The sequence below is a fragment of the Rhagoletis pomonella genome, unplaced genomic scaffold (assembly GCF_013731165.1).
Source record: "Rhagoletis pomonella isolate Grant_MI unplaced genomic scaffold, Rhpom_1.0 Rhpom_scaffold_00292, whole genome shotgun sequence".
Lineage (NCBI taxonomy): Eukaryota > Metazoa > Arthropoda > Insecta > Diptera > Tephritidae > Rhagoletis > Rhagoletis pomonella.
Window position 1 is genome coordinate 40,808 of NW_023458846.1, and position 6,394 is coordinate 47,201.

The 6,394-nt window shown below is 44.8% G+C and overlaps 1 protein-coding gene across 2 annotated transcripts in view; it reads right to left on the reverse strand.

Annotated features, from left to right (window-relative positions):
- Positions 1–6,394, reverse strand: part of LOC118750537 (serine/threonine-protein kinase RIO3-like) — a 21,128-nt gene that overhangs the window by 14,255 nt on the left and 479 nt on the right. The window contains exon 1 of one of the 2 annotated variants that reach the window (XM_036485250.1): positions 2,585–2,615. The exons of the other annotated variant lie outside the window; for it this stretch is intronic. The gene's annotated coding sequence lies outside the window, so the exon portion shown is untranslated. Of the gene's footprint in view, positions 1–2,584; positions 2,616–6,394 lie in introns of those variants that run through there. 2 annotated transcript variants of the gene reach the window in all.

The following is a 6,394-nucleotide window of genomic DNA, read 5'->3' on the forward strand; positions in this document are numbered from 1 at the left end:
ATTCACTGCGCGGAATTTTTTTATTCTCTTTTTGTCTTCGCCTTTTCGTTTTTGCCTTTATAAGTTTTAAAAAAAGGTTTTGAACGAACCATTATATCACATTCCTAGGCATGTTTTGAAAGAATATTTTCGATACTAAATTTTATTAAAACAAAATGTCGAAATCAGCTTCATATACAAACAGTGGCATCGTTAATTAAGAAAGAGATGTTTATTTATTTATTTATTTAATTAGTCAGAAAACACAATGGTTCTTACTGACTACTCACTTAGTGCTAATACAAATCATTCAAAATTAGTTCGAAGATAAATTATGACTAAAATAAAAATTGCTACAGAAGATTCAACTGATTCTTAAAAATTGAAAAATCAAACGAAATGGAATTCGAGATCTCATTAAATTCGCGAAGCGCCCGTTTAATTGGTGCATAGGATTCAAAATTGGTTTTGAAAATCTTAAGGTAAAAAGGGTAAGTGCTTCGTAAAGTTCTTGCCGGAATAAGAAAGTTTATGCGTTGCAACAGAAACTCACAATCAATGTCCCCTTGAATTAAATTAAAAACGGAAGACAACGATAGTATCTACCACGTCATTCCGGTTCTACGTACCGGAATGACTCGAGTTTTACCCGACCAAGGGCTGTTGTTTCGGCAATCTAACCCCGTTTAGGTCGGCGAAGTATCTCAGAAGTTGTTCGTCCATAGGGTTACATTCGCTACGTTTTCTCCTACTCAGGGCTGGCATCGAGTCAAACCCAGGGCCAGAAACCTACACCTGCTGTGTATGCCAGAGACGACTACACCACAACTCCACTTCTGTCAAGTGCAATGCTTGCGAGGGGTGGAGTCACCTCAGAGTCTGCTCAGGACTACGGACATATCGGCAGTGGACCACGTCTTTTGTAACAGAGCAGCCTCCACGGCTAACCCCAGTCCACCTGAGCAGTCGCACACAAACACCACAGCACAACAACATAACACGATAGGCCACACCACAACGGCTACAGACCACAGAACACACACAACCACACCACCACCCACACGCCGCCGCCAACTACTCCTGGTTCCTCCTACAATCTGCACGGTATGTCAGACCAGGATATTCCGTAATGTGACATCAGTCAAGTGCAACACCTGCCTTGGCTGGTGCCACTTTAGGGCATGCTCAGGTCTGCGCACCACGCGAGATTGGACGAGGAACTTCGTGGGACCGTGCTGCGCTGCTCGCGATTTTTTATTCAAAATTTACGCCTGCGGCGCTTTTCCCAGAAAAATCAATACTTCGATAAATAATGAATCTTTTTAATAAAAAATCGCGCGATTTTTTATTAAAACTTTTCGGCTGCGGCGCTTTTTCATTTTCACCTATATAGCGCAAATGAAATGTGAAATAAAGTGGCAATACCAGAGATTTTAGGTTATAATAATTTTGGCAGGCGCAGTTTGTTTACTCTGTTTTTTTAACGAAATATATAAAATAAATGATTTTGTTTGCATAAAACAATAACCGGAGACGTTTCAATAGTGTTTTAAAAGTGGAAACTGGTGATTTAGTGCATTTTTGCCGTGGTAATTGCTCATAGAAAACAACGCAATTTAACAAAAGTTTTTTGTTTATAACTTAAATGGTTAATAATATTAGCCCTCCCCCTTCAGATTCTTAATAGGGGGACCGAAACGCGTCGTTACCCTGCTACCCTATATTAGAGAATTACCAAAAATGTATTGGTGAAGTGGCTGCTTTAAGGAGAATAGAAGTGATAAATGTACGCTAATTTCCAAATTTTACAAAAAAGGGGGTATTTCAAACCCAATTTGTAAATAAATTTGAGACCAAAAATTACAAAAGTGGGTGTTAAAATAATGTGTAGACCCTTGGCTACAAGTGTGTGGAATTTTTGTTGGATCGGGCCACCCCTTTGGATGGAATAGCCCGAAATAGTTGGGGGCGCTACTAAACCCCACCCTAATAGCGCAAATGAAATGTGAAATAAAGTGACAATACTAGCGATTCTAGATTATAAAAATTTTGTCAAACGCAAAGTTTGTTTACTCTGTTTTATTAGTGAAATATATGAAATAGTAGTGAATAAATGATATTGTTTTAATAAAACAATAACGGGAGACGTTTTGGTAGTGGTAAAAAAGCTAGAAGAGGTGATGTAGCGAATTTTTGTCGGGGTAATTGCCCATACAAAACAACGAAATTTAACAAAAGTTTTTAGTTAATAACTTTTAAATGGTTAATAATATTAACCTTCCGCCCCCGGATTGTTAATACGGGGAGCGAAACGCGTCGATTCATACCCCTCTCGACATTTCCGGACCTTTTTTAGCAGTTGTTGCCCTAAACTAGTGAGTTACCGCCAACAATTCCCAAACCTATTAATGAATCATGGGATCAGAGCTATTGGGACATGACTGTCACGACATCAGCGTTTCCCTATGGAGATAGGGCCTTTGAAATCTGAACTCGTACTAAAACTCGTAGCAAAAGAACCCGTACAACTCTCGTATCAAAAGAACCCATACAACACCCGTATTGTGTGGCGATATTTACTCCAGATAAAAATTTTTCTGCGTACCACCAACCTTAATGTTGTCAGTTGGGTATCCGTAGATTCACGCTGTGCTTGTTGAAAATAAGATAGACGAACTGAACGCTGCTCCCTCAACTAGAAATGCATGGAAATTCGTGAAAGCACTAAGAGGCGACTTTAAGAACACAAACAACTCACAGTGGTCTAGCGACAACAACAAGAACAAGAACTTCTTAGCCCTACTCAAAAGCCAAGTTCCGTCTCACAACTCCCATTTACCAATTGATAAAGAAGTAACTCCCACCCACGCCCTAGCAATCACCTTTGACGAGTTGCACAAGAACATACATTCCAAAAATAATAGTTCAGCCGGAGGGGTAGACCTAGTTACATATAAAATGTTAAAAGCTCTACCAGATGTCTCACTTAACAACTTGCGAACTGCATTAAACGATGTCTTCCTGACAAACCAGATCCCAAAAGAGTGGCGCACCATTAAAGTAGTACCCATCCCTAAAAAAGATAAACACCTTAGTGATTTCAGCAATTTTCGACCGACAGCCCTCATCTCAGTCTTTCTTAAGTGTATCAACCTTTGCATAAAGGACAGAATATCTAACCACCTTGAGGAAAATGACATAATTCCTAAACGATCCTTTGCGTACAGACCGCATAAATCAGCCACAATCTGCGTCAACTATATATTACATGAAGCCGCAGTCCTTAAGCGACAAGGAAAAAAAGTAATCATATGTTCCTCAGACATCAGCAATGCGTACAACTGTGTTAATATCAGTAAGCTTAGGGACATCATGGTCCAAGCAGATATCCACAAGGCATACACTGAATGGATAACCAACTTCCTTTCATTTAGAAAACTGAAACTTGGTAGAGAAACCATAGAAATCCATGATGGTCTTCCTCAAGGTAGTTACCTCTCACCATGTCTTTTTAATCTATACACCAAGAACCTTCACAGTATTCAGGACTCAAACACTTAAATATACCAGTATGCGGATGATTTTCTGATCATATCATTCCATGACAGTCTAGAGCAGGCAACTGCGAATTTATGTCGCAAACTAAATGACTTCGCCTCCCAATGTTCCACTCTCAATCTGTCCTTCAACGCGGACAAAACCAAGTTGATGCTTTAAGGCAGAGGCAAGCGCACGATAATAAACGTTCAATATCATAACTGCACAATTGAACAGGTACACACCATCAAGTTTCTTGGAAGGCACATTAGTGCTTCATTGTCTGTTCAAGAGCATTACACCGACACAATCCAAAAATCTTATAGAAACGCCAATCTTTTCAAATACATCACTACAATCAAAGCTGGACTACATCCCCACTCTGCATGCTAGACACAGCAGGCAAAATGATGGAGAGTCTGCTCAAAATACGCTTGACGTCAGCCATAGAAAGCGAGGGAGGCCTTTCACCCCGACAACATGGCTTCAGGAAGGGACACTCAACTATAGGAGCAATTGGCGAAGTAGTCGAGGCGGTACATAAGGCCGAAGAAGCCTGCCACCAGGCGCGGCCAATAGTGCTGCTAGTCACACTGGACGTCAAGAACGCCTTCAACTCGGCAAGATGGGACGATATGCTGGAGGCCTTGGAACGGTCATTCAAGGTTCCAACATACTTGCTAGATATGATCCGGGACTACCTCAGAGACCGTTGGCTTTTGTACGACACAACACAAGGCCAGAGAAAGAGACGTATAACCGGCGGAGCGGCACAGGGGTCTGTACTTGGCCCGGACCTCTGGAACGCCACGTATGACAGTCTGTTGCGCACGGAAATGCCGGAGAGCGCCTTCCTTGTCGCCTTCGCGGACGACGTGGCAGCCGTCATAACAGCAAGAAATGTCCAGCTAGCACAGCTCAAGCTAAACCAGGTCATGCGCAACGTCAGTGGATGGATGAGCGATCACGGTCTGCAATTGGCTACAGCCAAAACGGAGATCGTGCTCCTCACCAGGAAACGGATCCCAACAATTATAAATATAATGGTCGGACCTCAACCCGTGACGACTTCTAGGTCTACAAAATACCTAGGGGTGAAGCTGGACAGCAAACTCACATTCTGGGAACACATCCATGGAGTATGTGAAAAAGCTGCGCAGAGCACGGCGGCTCTAAGCCGGCTGATGGCAAACGTGGGCGGCCCGAAGCCATGCCGCAGGAAGCTTCTGATGACAGCGGTCCAATCGGTGCTCCTGTACGGGGCAGAAATATGGGCTGACGCATTGAAAGTCAAAAAATACCGGGTTCAAATGTCTTCGGTACAGCGCAGAGGGGCACTACGCATTGCTTCTGCATACCGTACAGTGTCCGCGGACGCGGTTCTAGTTATTTCTGGCGTCATGCCAATTGAGCTACTTGCTTACGAGCGAAAAGAGATTTACAATCTCAGTGCCGAGATAGGTCGAGCAGCTGCCGCGGCAAGGGCGCGCGAGCAACTGATCCAGCAGTGGCAACAAAACTGGAACGCGAGCACAAAAGGTCGATGGACACACTCCCTGATAGCCGACCTTCAAACATGGCTGAACAGACCACATGGGGAAGTCGATTTCTACCTGACGCAATTCCTCACCGGTCATGGTTACTTCCGAGAATATCTTCATAGAATGGGAAGGGTGGACTCACCGTTCTGTCACTACTGTGGAAACGTCGAAGATAACGTGTACCACACATTCTTCACCTGCGAACACTTCTTGATTTCGCGCAGAATGTTGGAAGAAAGACACGGAGACATTACTCCGGACAACATAGTTGGGATAATGATTTCCAGCGCAGAAAAGTGGGAAGCAGTTGCGAGATACGTGAAATTCGTACTCCGCTGCAAACGAGAGGACGGTTGTCTACTGAGGACACCCGAATGAAACGCCCCTACAAAAGAGCAGCCCCAAGGCTCTAACAGCGCGCTCCTGCATCTGAAGACATGCAGAATTGCGGTGCCAGATGCGGGATTCTTGCGCGGGCGGTGGGAGTTTGGGTTTTAGTGGGTAGCCCAACACGCTTCGGTGGGAGTCCCACACTCGGGGAAGGGGCGGATCGTGAACGGCCTACTCCGATAGGTTAGCTGCGAATAACCAATAAGCAGTCCCAGACCAAGAGCGGCAGGAGACGAGGGCCTGATTTAAAAGATCAGAAATGCTTGATGAATCTCCTGTGTCCGGGCGAACAGATGCCGCCCCCCCAAAAAGCATCCCAGGATTGAGACCAGTTAGATCCTGTTCATGGCATACTGGAGCATGTATACGATTAGTCTGACATTGGGCTGGCGAGAGCAGTATTCCGCCACTTTAGTATGTGAGGGTGACACCTCACAGAAATGGCTGGTGGGCTAATGCTGCGATCGCCTCCGTCTCGTTAAAACCCTGGCAGGTCTTCAAGTACGTTCAATACACGTCGCCATTTAGTTGGCCGCACAGGTCCAGTTGAGATTTACTCCTGGTTTTGCGCTGTCTTGGCTCTGAACACAATATCCCATAAGGACTTGTGTCAACCCTCGCGATGGCCTGCTCCTTTGAGAGAAGGGAACTTCGGGACACTTAAAAGCGACTGTGCTACGTGTGGAGATAGCGGCTTGAAGCGGAGACCCAATTGACTGAAAATGATTAAAACAAAACCAATAAACGAAACGAACGTCGATGATACGGAGGAAGAATGCAGCGCATTCAGGAAGAGCAGTAGAGTCGTGCGCTCCCCGCCACAAACTCCTCTGCAGGCAAATTCCGGCACCACGAGCACGGAGAAAGCCGCCGGCGTGGCGCAGAAGGCTACACCTTGCCAAACGGCAACTCCCGGCAGCCGGGATAGTCGTCTTCAAACGCCGGCT